At 35.6% G+C, this 15,105-nt stretch overlaps 1 long non-coding RNA gene across 1 annotated transcript; it reads right to left on the bottom strand.

Annotated features, from left to right (window-relative positions):
* Window positions 1-9,669: 9,669 nt before the first annotated feature.
* Window positions 9,670-12,944, bottom strand: LOC149564643 (uncharacterized). Its single transcript, XR_016361448.1, has 2 exons — window positions 12,733-12,944; window positions 9,670-9,900 (listed from the first exon to the last, which is right to left on the bottom strand). It is a non-coding gene; the product is annotated as an uncharacterized LOC149564643 (long non-coding RNA).
* Between the last annotated feature and the right edge of the window lie 2,161 nt (window positions 12,945-15,105).

The raw sequence follows: 15,105 nt of genomic DNA, 5'->3' as shown, positions 1-15,105 counted from the left end.
TTTCTCACTAATATATTTGTTCAAAAGGAAATCCTTCACACTGGTATGGGGTACTAACAAATGAATCTTATTATGGGATAGGAGGTGTCTAAATTTCTTCAAAGCTCTGATGACTGTAAGGGGTTTCTTCTCTACATAGTTGTACTTATTTTTATATTCCTTAAGCCCTTCACTAAAGAAAGCTATGGGCTGCTCTTCATTCTTGTCATTTGTTTGAGTCAAGATAGCAGAAATGCTTGACTCACCACCTAAGGTGTAAAGAATGAAATCCTTCTCAAACTTTGGGTTCATTAGAGTAGGGGCTGAGGCTATGGCTGCCTTGATCTCTTCAAAAATTTCCTTCCCTTCCTTGGTCCATGCATAGACCATACCTTTCTTGAGCATAGCTGTAAGAGGTTTCACCATGGTAGCAAGATTAGGGATAAATCTTCTCACAAAATTTATCCTACCCAAGAAACTTTGTAGCCCTTTCTTGTGTTTAGGAAGAGGAAGGGAAAGTATTGCTTTTGTTCTCTCTGGATCAATGGTTAAGCCATCCTTAGATATAATGTGTCCTAATAATTTTCCTTGGTTAGTAGCAAAGACACACTTACTTGGGTTAAGGGAAACCCCAAACTCTCTACATCTTAAGAATACCTATCTTAGATTATCAAAATGGTCTTCTACATTCTTTGAATAAACAGTAATATCATCAAGGTAAAGTAAGACAAACTTGTCAATTAGTCTTTTGAAGGCCATCTCCATTGCTTTCTAAAATGTAGCACCTACATTGGTTAGCCCAAATGGCATCTTACAATAAGCATAGGTACCCCATTTAGTGGTAAATGCAATCTTGTATCTATCAGACTCCTTAACTAGCACTTGATTGTAACCAGAGAATCCATCAAGAAATGAAAACCTCCTTGAGCCACTGACCTTGGACAAAATCTACTCCATAAAAGGGAGAGGATGGTGATCTTTAAGGGAAGCTTGGTTAAGATCCCTAAAGTCCACACACAATCTAATTTCTCTGTTCTTCTTCCTAATAAGGACAAGGTTTTCTACCCATGATGAGTGCTTGATAGGGAAAATTATGTGGGCCCCAATCAGTTTGGATAGCTCCTTTCTCATTAAGGGTTCAATCTTGGGATTCACTGGCCTCTATTTTTGTCTTAGTGGTTTGACATTATCAACTAAATCTATGGTATGCTGAAATAACCTTGGGTCAAAACCCTGTAAGTCATCATATGTCCAAGAAAAAACATCATTAAATTTTTGACATAGATGAACAAAATTTTCTTGCTCGATTTCAGAACATACCTTACCCATGTTTAAGGACTTTCCATCAATAACCATGACTGGAGTATGATCATCTTCATCAGTAGCTAGGTTCATGCCTCTACCTCTTGTTTGATCATCAGGATTGAAAACACTTTCTAAGGTAATGGGACCCTTAGGCAGCTTATTAGAACTAATATGGATGATTTGGTCACTATACTGATCTTGCAGTCTTGATTGATTTCTCCCTAAAAATTCTGCCTCATTCTACAAGAAACTCACAATTTGATCATCATATTCAAACACTTGCCAATGGGTGTTATTATCAGGGATGGCAGGCCTTACTACTCTAATATGTTGCTTCCTCTCCTCTTCAAGATTCCCTAGCACATCATAAGATGCACCTATTGCTGCAAGTCTATCAGCATGTCCATTTTCTTTTCTAGGGATGCTATGGATGTTAAATGCATTAAAACCTTCAAGCAAATCCCACACTCTATGTTTATAAGACTTGAGCAAACCATTCTTGGTGATGTTTTGATTTCTCACTTGATTAACCACCAACTCACTATCTCCATACACTCTTAAGGCTTGAATTCCTCTTTTTTGAGCAAGTAGGAGGCCTTGAATCAAGGATTCATACTCAGCCACATTATTAGTGCAACTGAATTGGAGCCTAAAGGAGAAGTAGTATCTTACTTGTGAAGGAGAAATCAACATCACACCAGCCCCTGATCCATTTTTATTCCTTGAGCCATCAAAGTACATACTCCATATCCCACTCACATCTTCTTTAGTTTCCACAAGATTGAGAACTAGAGCATCTTTTTTCACTATACAATATGTACTAAGGCCTGTCTCAAGGGTTTCTGACATAGGGTCAAATTGATATGCATTAGCCCACTTGTCCAAGATAAAATCAGGTATCTCTGCTAGGGAAGTAGTGGGCTCATTCACTATGTCATTCTCATCCATCTCTAGGATAGGGCAATTCATGTTGATGGGGTTGGGGGTGTAAGATTCAGTGCGATGGAGGGCTTGAGGCTCTGCTCTAATTGAAGCATTTGCTCCATATCTCATTTTAAAAGACATATATGACCAATCAAAAGATATGAAACCACCTATTTGGGCAGTAAAGTCTCTTGATAGACAGATGGCAAAATATGGCTTGACCTTAGCAACAAAGATATCTTGGGTTATAGTACAACCAGGGCATGCATGTAAGGCCATCTCCACATTCCTAAGGATCCCTATAGTCTTGAAAGTACTACCATCCAACTATAATACATCCCTAACAATGCGCTCATATTTCATTCCCAAAGCATCAGCAACACGCCTAGGCATCACTGAACTGCTAGCCCCTGAATCAATCATGCAATTATGGACTAGTTTACCCCCTATAATTAGAGAAACATAGAATGGAGGAGGTCTAACCTTTTTGCTTGTTTCTACCTCCCTTGATGGTTGTACTAGATTTGTGGCACTTTCCATACTAGGTGTCTGATCTTTTGGTTTAATTCTTTCCAATTCTTGCTGCAACAACCTCTTTTGCATGGGTATAGTAGCAACAGCATCCCACATAGAGATATTCACATTTGTCTTCTTCATTTTCTCTACCACACTGAATGGCATAGCAGGTTCTTTGGGAGCTGCAATTGTATGAGGTTGAGATGGGATCACTTGTATCTTTTCTGCCATGATTTTTCCTTTGCTACTGAAAGGTACTTGATTGGCTATTTGTTGCTTGCTCATGAGGTATTGCACTTGAAGTTGAGGCCTGATTGGGAGGAGGAATAGCATCTTCCATAGCTCTTCTTTTGCTTCTAGTGTTATGAGCAATGGAATCCTGGTTTACATTACAGTTCTCCTCCATTTGATGATTCATAAAAGAATAATATGTCTTTGCATATCTAAGGAATTTTTACATTAGTCCTCTTTGTATGATTGTTTTGATGCAGGCTCTTGGACTATCAAGGCCATAAAAGATTCAACCTTCTGACACATGCAATAGGCATAGGAGTAATTGCAGGATGGACAAAAATCCTGATCTTGAGCCATATTTTTTTGAGGGACTATGGCCCTACTTTGGTTTACATTTGAGGTTGAAGCATGACCGCCCTGCCTACTCTGATCAAAAGAATTGTTCCAATGATTAGGATTTGGACGCCTGCCACTACTTGGGGTCTGATATTGCAATTGATGAGGTTTACTATCTTGAGCTTGTTGTCTTTCTAAAGTCACCACCTTGTTCCTTACTTTCTGCATCATAGAGAAATTATCCTCCAGCCTCTTTCCTTGATCTTGCAATCTTTTCTCTAGATTATTTTCTCTTTTATCCATGTTCTGCATCAAATATTGCATCATTTATTTGATTTCATCTATCCCATTTGAGGATGTGGAAGCTTGAGGGATTGGGACAAGGGATTGAGATGTAGAAGTTGTGGGAAGGGGAGCCACTATTGGTTGATGATTTGGAACATCAAGAAAGAAGGGCATAGGAGGCCTTGGAGCTAACTTACCTCCTTGTATTAGGATGTTCTCTAATTTTATTTCTATTTCATAAGCATTAGGTAAGGTATCTCCTCCCATAGTTTGGATTGTGGTGGAAATATCACTATTAAAAGCTCTAAGATAATGCAAGAAGGCATTACCAGGGGTAGGCTTCACTAAAGTAGGTATTCTATCCCATGTTTTTTGAAATCTATAATTAAAATCAGTCATACATTCATGGGGGGCTCTTTTTACAGTGGTCAACTACTCTAAAAGTGACAAGTAGTCACTTTTATCCTCGAAATGTTTGCACAATCCTGCTCCTAATCCATCCCAAACTAGTATAGAACCGTGAGCTAAACCTCTATACCACTGTAGTGCTTTTCCTTTCAAGGATGAGGCTAGGAGCCTAACTGCAACATCATCCTCTATAACACCATGAATATTGCAGACATTTGCAACCTCTTGAATATGTTTTGAGGGAGAGATAGAAGTTTCACCAGTAAACTATGGTATACTTTTGAGGGCAGCTACTGGTATATCATGTCTTTGGGCTAATAGGAGAGGGCTTCCACCATTAAAGGTGGAAAAAGTATGAGCTCTAGGAAATGCCATATAGAAAAGTGATCTATTGATATGTATTGATGGAAATCTAGGCTGAGATCTAATAGTAGGAGTAGAGATAGATCTTGTAGGGGCATTTGTTACTACTACACTCCTAACTAGTGATAAAGATATTCTAGTCTTCTTTCTTCTAGGGCTTGAAAGTGAGAGTTCTTGATAATGAAACTTACTTCTAGAAGATGCCCTTGTTTTAGCTTTGGGCATGAATCACTACAACTTTGGTTTGGAACCAGACATGTATTGAAGCTTAGTGTTGCCAAGTACTTGAAGAATGAGACTCTTAAAGGCTTGAACATCGAAGCCAATACTATCTCCTCGGTATTAATCTTGAAATCTTCCCTTTTGACACCAGTAGGCTTGAAGTTTTAAGCTTTGTTTTGTCCCACTGGGCATGCCAAAAACTATTGTCACTTAGGTTTGCACCCTTTTCTAGAGCCTATGCATGAGGACAACCTAGTGAAACATGGAAACAAGCTCTAAGCTATAGGACTTGAACTGTGAGATTGAGTCTCTGGAGAAGGCCAACTTCCTCTTACTATCAGAATGCACCTAACTACTCTTGGAGAGGAAAAGGGAGAAAGAGAACACAAAATCAAATCTACCTAATCTAATCTAAAGAGGTGATGCACCAAAGTAGAGTGTTCAGACCAAACTCTGCCCATATATGCACTATTGAATCAGAATAAAACTAAGGATATTACACATTCAGACTTGCTTTAATCAAATAATCACATGCAAATCAGAAGGCCAAGATGAATAACATAAGGAAAGGAATATTCACTTATATTATCATTCATGGATCCAAGGAGATACAGTCATGTAAATTACTGACTTCCACAAAACATCAATGAGAGGCAAGGATTTCTTGCACTTTCATACCAATGGCTGAAGGAGATAGAGCAGAAATCATAGGGTTCAGAGGCACAGGGGAATTTTACACTCGAATTGCAGAGCAATAGCAGAGAATAACAAAGAATGATTGACCTTAATAAAATTTACAAAATTTTCCTCTATAGTATAGGCATAACTAAGATTTTCCCTCCAAAACTATCCTGCAACCACTGTCATCAAGTCCTATAGGGAACAATCATGGGAATCCGAAGAAAATCTGATCCTTTGTGTCAAATAATGCCTCGAGAAGATAGAAATGGTGCCATTACTATGCTCTGACCAAGTAGATGGATCAACTGGAGGTGGTGGAGTGTTCTCCTACATTTTGCATTCATTTCAGGGTGGTTAGAATCGATCATGAAGATCGGATTCATATAAAACTCTTGATTTCCCCTATTCTTGTCTCGTGAATCAACAAAATCAGCCTAGTCAACTTAACCTTGGCACCAAGATGAGCCACATGGACCAACAGTCTTTCATCCTTTTTCCACCTCGCAGGGTCCTCCCATGTTGACCACACCCTTTCCTCACTAACTGCGCCAACCTTGTAAACCCTGACTGCAACAGTCACAATAGCTACCGACCGCATCTAACTGTTGCTGCCTTGCCTGGACCCATGAGGACACATGTTGATGAATTGCCAACTCGCTATGCATAAACTTCAAGCTCCTTTCCATGGCGAGTTAACGATGACCATTGATTTTCTTTTGATCTTGTGGATGACATTCAATACAACCCAATGAGAATAGTGGTGGGTCCCTCACTCGCTAAGTCATCATACATATCTTCTGAGCATCTTTCCATGGCGACGTAACGAGTACTATTGGTCCTAAGGAGATCCTATGGATGACATAACTCGCGCATTGAAACTTGACAAAGACCTCGCGTGACATCATTCTATCCACGCATCGCTAGGTCATTAACTCGCCATACTTAAATAGCATGCATCTTCCCATGGTGAGTTAACGAGGATCATTGATTTGCCACCATCTAAAGATTTTGAAGGCACCATAAAATCTGTCAAGAAACCCGCAAGGAAATAGGGCCCACAATCCATGTGTTGACAGGTCGTTAAATCGCTACACATATCTTTCTAGCAACTTCCTATAGCGATGTAACGACTATCGTTGATCTGTGCTGATCTGACAATCCTGAAAGTCGCACTGAACTGTCAGTGTGTTGACCAATAGAAACTTGGCCCTTTTCCAGCTTGGCATAGTAAGTTCTTACTTTTGCGGCCCATCAAGGGAAATAGGATCCACAGGGACACGTGTTTCCAGGTCGTTAACTCGTTGTACATAACCTTTGAGCATCTTTACATGGCAAGTTAAAAATGGCCATAGATCTATATTGATTGAATGTTGGTGAAAGACGTGTTGAAAGGACTAGCGCACTTTTGAACTATCATCGCCCTAGCCAATGAGAAATCAACCAACTAGTCCCACAAGACATGTGGCAGTGAATCGCTAACTCGTTATAGCTAAATTTTGAGCATCTTCTCTTGGCAAGCTAACGAGAGCCTTTGATCCAAAGTCAATCCAAGGGTGAAGAAATTGCATCTGGCATCCTAAAGGTTGGTGAGGCCCATGTTTGCTAAGTCACTATGAGTAAAGCAACCTACAACTTTGCATAGCGAGTTAGCAAGGATCGTTGATTCCGCATTGATCCGACGGTAATTAGAATCCCTACTGTACACCTGCTACCCCTCCACATCACATGAGGTCCCACCAAGCACCTATTTCATGGTGACTTGCTAAGTTGCTAACGGTAGAATGCTTGAGTTTTCTAATAGCAAGGTAGCGAGCGCCAATGACCATAACTAAACTCGGCACTAGAGAAAAAAAAATAGACCACCTCTGCCAAATTGGGCTTGCCAATCCACATGGAAAACGCTCGCTGAGTCACCATACGTAAAGGTTGAGCATCTTTCTATGGCAAGCTAATGAGGGTCGTAGATCCTGAGGAGATCCAATGATGAAATAGGATGCAGGCCGACCAGGAAAAACATGAAATGCCTTGGGCATTAAAATATCATTTAAAACTAGGGACTAGCCGTTGGTGGGCAGACATTTAAAATTTTAATTTTTTGTGGGGGGCGAAAAGTGGTAACAGTCTCTATTCAATTGTGAGAGAGGTTGCCTATCGTCAATTTTTATTTTTTCCTTAACACTTCCAGCTAGAAAAGAATCCTTTGTTAATTTCGTCTCTGTCATACTTAGTTCATTGTTAACTGTGACTATTGTCTTACAATATCCTCATTGATTTTTACTTAAAACACATTTTACAAAGTTCTAGTTAAGTTTTTTATGTACTTTTGTTGTTTTAGTAATAGTGTCCAAGGCCAATTTTTGAGCTTTAAGCCTTTTTTGAGCATTGTCATCATTAGGGGTTTTTTGGTGATTAAACTATCTACTTCAACTTTACATCTCATTATCAATTTCAAAACTTTTGTACACAATTTTCCCAAAATGTTATCAGGACAATGCTTAAGTTATAAGTTATTATGAATAATACATTAACATAAAAATTTGGTAGTGTTAGTGTTCTAATATATCATAATAATGATGTGTTAGTGTTCTTAAGATAGTTTTAAGTTTTAGCCTTTCAATGAACAAATCAAGAAAAAAATAAACCTAGTGGTAAACAGGCTCAGTAGTTAAACAAACAAGATTTTAATATAATTGTGTATTCATTGTAATGATTTATTCATTGAGAGGCTATTTTTCTTGAGTTTTATATCGATTTATTTGTTTTTGGGTGTTCTAGACTCAATTGTGAGGTCCATTTTGCATCAAAATGCACACAACAAAAACTCTTGCAAAAATGTGTCCAAATTGAGAAGGCCCATGTAGATATGAAGTTTTGATACCATATAAGAGTCAAAATAGACTTAAGTCTATGCCTTGATGTAGAGAGAAAAGATGCTATAGGAGGAAGAAATAAAGGTCAGATGATGTGTAGTGGCTAAATGACATTTTAAAGACCATTGAACATGCACCACTTGTTTCAAGAGTGCAAGGAGTCAATAGAAATTCCATAACAGAAAAAATGATTAATTGGAGCTAAAATTTTGCAACCTCACTTTTTAACATTGAAAACTAAATAGGAAAGTTAGTACATTAAGATGAAGATATCCAACTATTGCATTTGATGTTTTAATCCTTTACTTCTAGATGTGATAAAATTATGATAGTAGTTGGTGGAAAGAATATATGTTAGAACATATGGCTGCCATTCTTTATGCATTTTAATTTTTCTACGTATCTTTAAAAATTAGCCCTTCTTATTGGTATAAATTTATAAAATAGTGAGAGTGGCTCAATGATTTCCCTTTTATTTTCTTAATATAAACCCGAATATTGATTCGTGCAAGGTTAATTGATTATTACATGCTAGGAGGCACTTTGGCCTTTCAAAGGCATTAGGCAACCCACTATTTGATAAAAGATAAAATAAATATTACAAGCTTGAGTATTAGGCTACACTAAATATAAAAAGTTGTACCTAAGATGGCCAATGAAAACACATCAAGTAAAAAAAAACCCAGATTTTAAGTATTAATTAAACTAATTTGGTAAATATGGAAATTGGGGATAAATGTAACTACATCTGACTAAGTGGAAAGATACAGGAGGCTAAACCAAAATATTAGATTTTTGAATAGTTATTCTCATATTCTCTACATTTGGTTCTTTACAAAGAGTTCATAGATTGTACTTTATAAATAGTTCAACCTAAAAAAATTGAGGAGAATAACCATCGTGAAACTACCTCTAATTAGACTTATGAACATCATTACAATGGATACACGATTATATTAAAATCTTGTTTGTTTAATTGCTAAGCTTGTTTAGCACTAGTTTTTTTTTTTCTTGATTTGTTCATTGAGAGGCTAAAACTTAAAAACTATGTTAAGAACACTAACATGTTATTATTATAATATATCAGAACACTAGCACTATCAAATTTTTATGTTAATGCATTATTTATAATAAGTTATAACTTAAGCATTGTCTTGATGATATTTTGGGAAAATTGTGTACAAAAGTTTTGAAATTGATAATGAGATGCAAAGTTGAAATATCAGTTCCTTTCAAGTGTCTATGCTAAAGACCAAATATACAAATCAAGGGTCAACTTCAAAATCCGCTTATTTAGAAGCCACCTCCTCACTAGACGTCAACTATGTAGAACCTAGAGTCACAACTTAATATTCAATAGTATATGACCTTTTGGAAGTTAAATGATGCTGGAATAAATACCTCTTCCAATTTGGAGCTTCAATATCAAACAAAAACACAAAAAACTGCAAAAACTTCTTAGCTTCCACCCAATACTTGTTACTAAAATTTTACACGTGTAAAATTTTAAGTATACATGCAATGAGATTATAAGAAGAGCCATTCATTTCATTTTAAAAAAATAGAAACACCTTTGTATTATTCATTTTCAAATATACATTTGATGTTTTCAAACAATAAAATGAACTGACATGAATAGAGAAGATTAAACAAAAAAGATACATATGCATGAAAGAAATAGGAATAGAGATAACTAGTCATTGCATGTTGCTTTGACTAGTTATGAACTCTTTCCCTAATGTGCTTGTCCAGCTCCAAGCTCCACATTCTCCAATAGCTGTAAGAAAAATGAAGGAAGATGATGTTAGATCCTAAAGGATCTAAGCAATGACTACATATCTATATTCCTATGCATTTCATTATAACAGAAACCAAGCAGTGATATTGAAATCTAGTACTAAAAAGAATAAAACCATTTGTGAGTGTCATGAGCCCGTGTTTGAACCTCATAAAACATACAACAGGATAGAAAAGATTACAATGCAATGATCAATATCATGATGAAATATCACAAGCATAGGTATGAAAATCAATGTGAAAGAATGGCTTATCAAATAGAGTTACTATTTGCAACTAAGGATATTCTTTGCATTCCTATTCAAGAACATGATCGGCATTAATTTTAATTTTGTTACTAAATGATGGGATCCAAATGGAGTGATTTAAAAGGAATGTTCCTTACATACATTTCAAGAAGTTATGATGCTGTTATTTAAAGAAAGAAAAGTGTGAGATTAACAAGAGCATCCTATATGAGAAATATATGCACCATGGCTTTTAACCCTTAAAATGATCTTTGCAGAAATCATAGTAATGGAGGTCATAATGACAAAACATATCCACCAGTAATAGATGCAAGGAAAATAAGCCAATCAGCAATCAGAAAGACAAATCAGTGAGGCTAAGTTTGCTAGTTACATGACATAATAAATGGACATTTATAAGTAATTAGCAAGCATGTATTAGAGAATGGAACTTCTTTGTTGGAGGTACTACAGAATGTAAGAAGAGCTTATAAAGTAAACACCAGATGTATCCTATATAGAAAATCATCAAGTGACTTCATTTTAAAACAAAGCAAATGTTTTCTCATTGAAAAGGAAAGAGCCAATTATATAATGTTAAATAAAGGCTACAACTAGAAGGTGGTTATATTAGCAACAATTTTTTCTACCTTAAACAATATAGTCTCAAGTTGGCATTAGTGGTGCAAGCTATTACATCACAGTAACAGTAATGATGAGATCTTGAAATTGGCAACCTTTGTTAAAGGAAAGGAAGAAAGCTAAGTTGGAGTAGTTTTTCATGGGTACATTTGGCCATTGAAGGAGATTGTAAATTTCTTACAAAACATTAGTGCAGCTTACATGAGTGATATGACTGATGTTATCAATCACTGGCATTTGCTTTTTAATTGTTTAAAATTTTAGGGACCAAGTATCAAATCAGAAAATTTGAAATTACTAGCTCTAATATCAAAACTTTGTGAAGCAATAATGTGTATTGATAAACATTGTGCTGATCATATTAAAGAGGTTGATACATCAAAAACAACACCCGACAATTACTTCACCCAGTATACCAAAGCATCTTATTGTATACACAAAGGCGCCACAGTCTGTAATTGGACCAGGAGCTGCCATAGTATAGCCACAAGCAATAAAAAATCAAGTGAACTATGAAACTGAAATTGCTGTGATCATTGGAAAGTCTAAAAGCCACAAGAAAGAGGTCCTGCACGAAGATGAACTTCAAGGAAGGTTCAAGGAAGGGATATCTATTAGTTTAAAGATGGTTTTCTGCAATCAACATGCAGATGGTAACTATAGAGTGCAAGCAGGTCCAGTGAAACATAGTATACCATGCTAGAACTTGGTTTTGTAAGAGTATAGACATTCATGATGGAACATGCTGAGTGATTGGGTGTAGAACTAGGTGAAAAGCGTGCTTTACTCCAACAAGGTCAATCTATTTTTGTGGATGGGAAAGAGATAAAACCGTTTGATATTCTTGGCCCTCCTCATAAAGGTCATAAGGTTATTATTTTAGGGGATACATATAATCCCAGTTCATTGCAAACAATAGCTTCAGGAGCTGATGCCTTAGTTCATGAGTGCACTCCTCTAGAGGAAGGCTCACTCAACTACAACGATGGCTTAAAAATTTTCCAGATTAATCAATGCTGAGAGACTTGTCTTAACCCACTTTGACGGAAATTCACTACTACGAATCACATAGAGAACTCAGTGAGTGCTGCAAGAAAGAGGCATTTAAAAGCCTTTTTAAGCACAGTTCCTAAGAAACCCAACCTAGGTTTTATTACAATGCAAGGTCACTTTCAGAATTCACTAAAAAAAAAAAATCAAACCCGTATGCAGTAGTGAGCACAATATATCTCATGTAATGGAGTAACCAACGAGTTCAATATTGTGTTAGAAAGTTACAAAAGTGAAGTGAAGAGCAAAATATCTACGGGAGTATGATAGTAAACTACAAATTGTGAATTTATCCTAACATTATTCATCGTATTTAAGATAGCCTTGGGGGTGGTTTATAATAAAATCCAAGCATACCTAGAACAAGTTTTTTTACCTGTACCAGCAGAGATAAAATGTGTTTCATGGTAGCAAAATGTAACTAGAAAGTCTTATACAACAATATACGAGCTAGAATATCAACAAGGAAGATCAAAGTAAAAGAAAAGCAACCCTCACACATATATATGTAGCAGACCCACATGTATCATGGCAATTGATATTGCAAAAGAATAAGCTCCCACAAATCCAGAATGGAAATAAATAAATTCTAGCTTTAAAAGCCGACACCCACATATGCTGGCGCTTCAGACATCAAGCTATATGGGTTTGAAATAAGAAGCTTTCAGCAAACAAAATCATGCTCTTCGAAGAAACCCATCGGGGTATTTATAAAAGTAGTGACTTCAACACTACAGATTCATCTTATTGTGCAAATGGAAAATACATTACATGCCAAGGTTAAAATGGTTCCAACAAATAGAGAAAAAGGAACAAAATAATCTTATAACAATACAGTAACAGAAGTAAATAATGAGTGCGTATTTAGCTTAAAAGGAAAGCTCGTTGCTCACAGTTTTTGCTGGAAAAGGAGGTGTGAACTTCATTTTTGGTTCCAGCAAATGCCAATAATGAACTCCAGAAAAATGAAAAGGTTATCAAATGCCCATAGCAGTGGCTTCACCATTTTCCTCACAGTGGCCAAAAGCTCCAAGAACCCTAGCCGCAGCTCCAAAAGCCTCTAGAATGAAGATATGCAAAATGATAGCCTTAGGGTATTCAAACCTCCTCCATACCCTATATTATTTTTAATACAATTTGAATTCCACAGCCTTAGAGAATAGGGTTTTATTTTTCCCTCATTTCTTTATAATAAATCTAAGTTTGTATAAAGTTTTTTTAAATTTTGCATGTGATTTTATTTAAGATGAATAATAAAATGATTGTTCATTTTAATATTTATGTTTATTTCAAATGCAAAATAAAAGGGATGTTGTTTATTTTTTTACATAAGCTTATTGTAACAAAATAATATTAAAATAATAATATCAATCATTTAATATTATTTCTCATTTTAAAATGCAAAAAATAAAAAAGAGGGAGTTTTGTTTTCTTTATTTTCTTTTGCATTAAATTTCAAATTGTAAAAGAAAAATAATTTAATGATATGTTATAAATCATTAAATATTTTTCTATTATTAATGTAAAAGGAAGAAAATGAGTCATTTTTTTCCTTGTCATGGTATTAATTCGGACAATCAATTGGGAACTTTTAGAGCAAAAATAGGCTTTATGGGTCGAATTTGGCCTTATTATGACAGTTGAGTGACATTTGTTAGTTGTTAAAGCCTTTTTAGAGATATTTTAGGTGAGTCATAGGGTGCTTAATGATTAGATGGAGCTTTTTTGGCAAAAGATCATTATTTTAGAAGTTTCTAAGCCCTGATTTTGAGGCTATTAGGGATTTTTTAAGTGGCTATTATTCTCAAGTTGGCTAATATGTCCCGATTGGCTATAGAAATTGGCTAAAAAAAACACCGTATACTAGTTGATCAGTTCACCCAGATTTTATAAAATACTCATACGGTGGTCAAAATGTTCACCACTATTATTACGTAATTTCAATTTGGTAGTCGGGTTCTTCACCCATATTTCAATTTAATGTTTACTCTTATTCACCACAAAATTAATTGAGTGTCTCTTTCGACAATCATCATTTGCTAAATTCCCATTTTCCTATGTGAATTTTTTTTTTATGAGTGACACTGTACTCCACAAACAACTTACCTTGATACATGTCAACATTCTGGTGACTACCTCGACAATTCTTCTTCCTTCAAGAAATGTTGGCCGAAATTAAACCTCAGCCATTGATCTTGGATCATCAGACGGTCTGAGTTCTCAAATAATACATTTAACATAATTACATTTCAAAACATAATTCACCATCAATATTAATAATTTTATTAAAAACAAAAATTATGATCGCCATTATTTTATAAAAATTGTATAAACTATTAAAAAATTTGCCACCAAAATCCATCGATTGACGCATAATTCGCCAACACTATTAATTTTTTTCCACCCAAATGACATATGATTCACCACAATTTTATAAATTTTGGGAGGGGGGGGTTCCTTAAAGTTATCCCTGGAGGCTATCATTCTGCATACGACCCAAGGAGTTGGGCATTGTACTTATTGAGTTTCGTAACTCATTTTCAAAGAGTTCTAATTTTATGATAGAGTTTTTGAGACTTCTTCTCTGAGTCCTAAGCTTTGTTACAGAGTCTATAATTCATCATTTTTGGAGACATAATACAAGTGACAGTAGTGGGATGCTCATTGTTAAGCCCTTTTCCTTTCTGCAAGTTCTGTGTGTGTCTTTTGAATGATTTGATGGGTTAACTTGAGAATGTTTCACTATTCCTTGTCTTTCTATCTCATTCCAACACCTATCTGTAGAAAAGTAAGTTTATTTGTAGGTTATGATGTGTTTAAAGATGAAATTAATTAAAGTGATGTGTTAGTTTGTCCTCCTTTTGTTGTTTCAATACTAGAACCTTATCATAAACTATTTATGCAAGTCTTTACAGGAAGTTATGCTTTATTTCCATCTCATATAGCTATATAATCCTCTCTATCAAGTGTTTTTACATCTTCATAATCAATTTTGGTGTATCACCTCCTCTTCTTAGTTTAAGCTTTAGGTTTTAGGTTTACTTTCATCAATTTCTTACCTTTTCCCCTGCAAGTTTTCATTAAGTTTTAGAGATTTTCACTAAAAGATCTGGAATAGGAGCCTACCTATAACCCGAAGGTTTCATTTCATTAGTAAGTCTCACATAGTGAAATGATTCCTATGTTAAGTAGGGATTATTGAATTCTTCCAATTCAACAAAGGGTGCAAATCTTAAAACTTAATAGTTTTGGCATGCCTGGTGGGA

The sequence above is a fragment of the Cupressus sempervirens genome, chromosome 3 (assembly GCF_028749045.1).
Source record: "Cupressus sempervirens isolate cs-2001-9-10 chromosome 3, ASM2874904v1, whole genome shotgun sequence".
Classification (NCBI taxonomy): Eukaryota; Viridiplantae; Streptophyta; class Pinopsida; order Cupressales; family Cupressaceae; genus Cupressus; species Cupressus sempervirens.
Note: the sequence above shows the minus strand (reverse complement) of the source record. Positions and strands in the feature narration are given on the sequence as shown.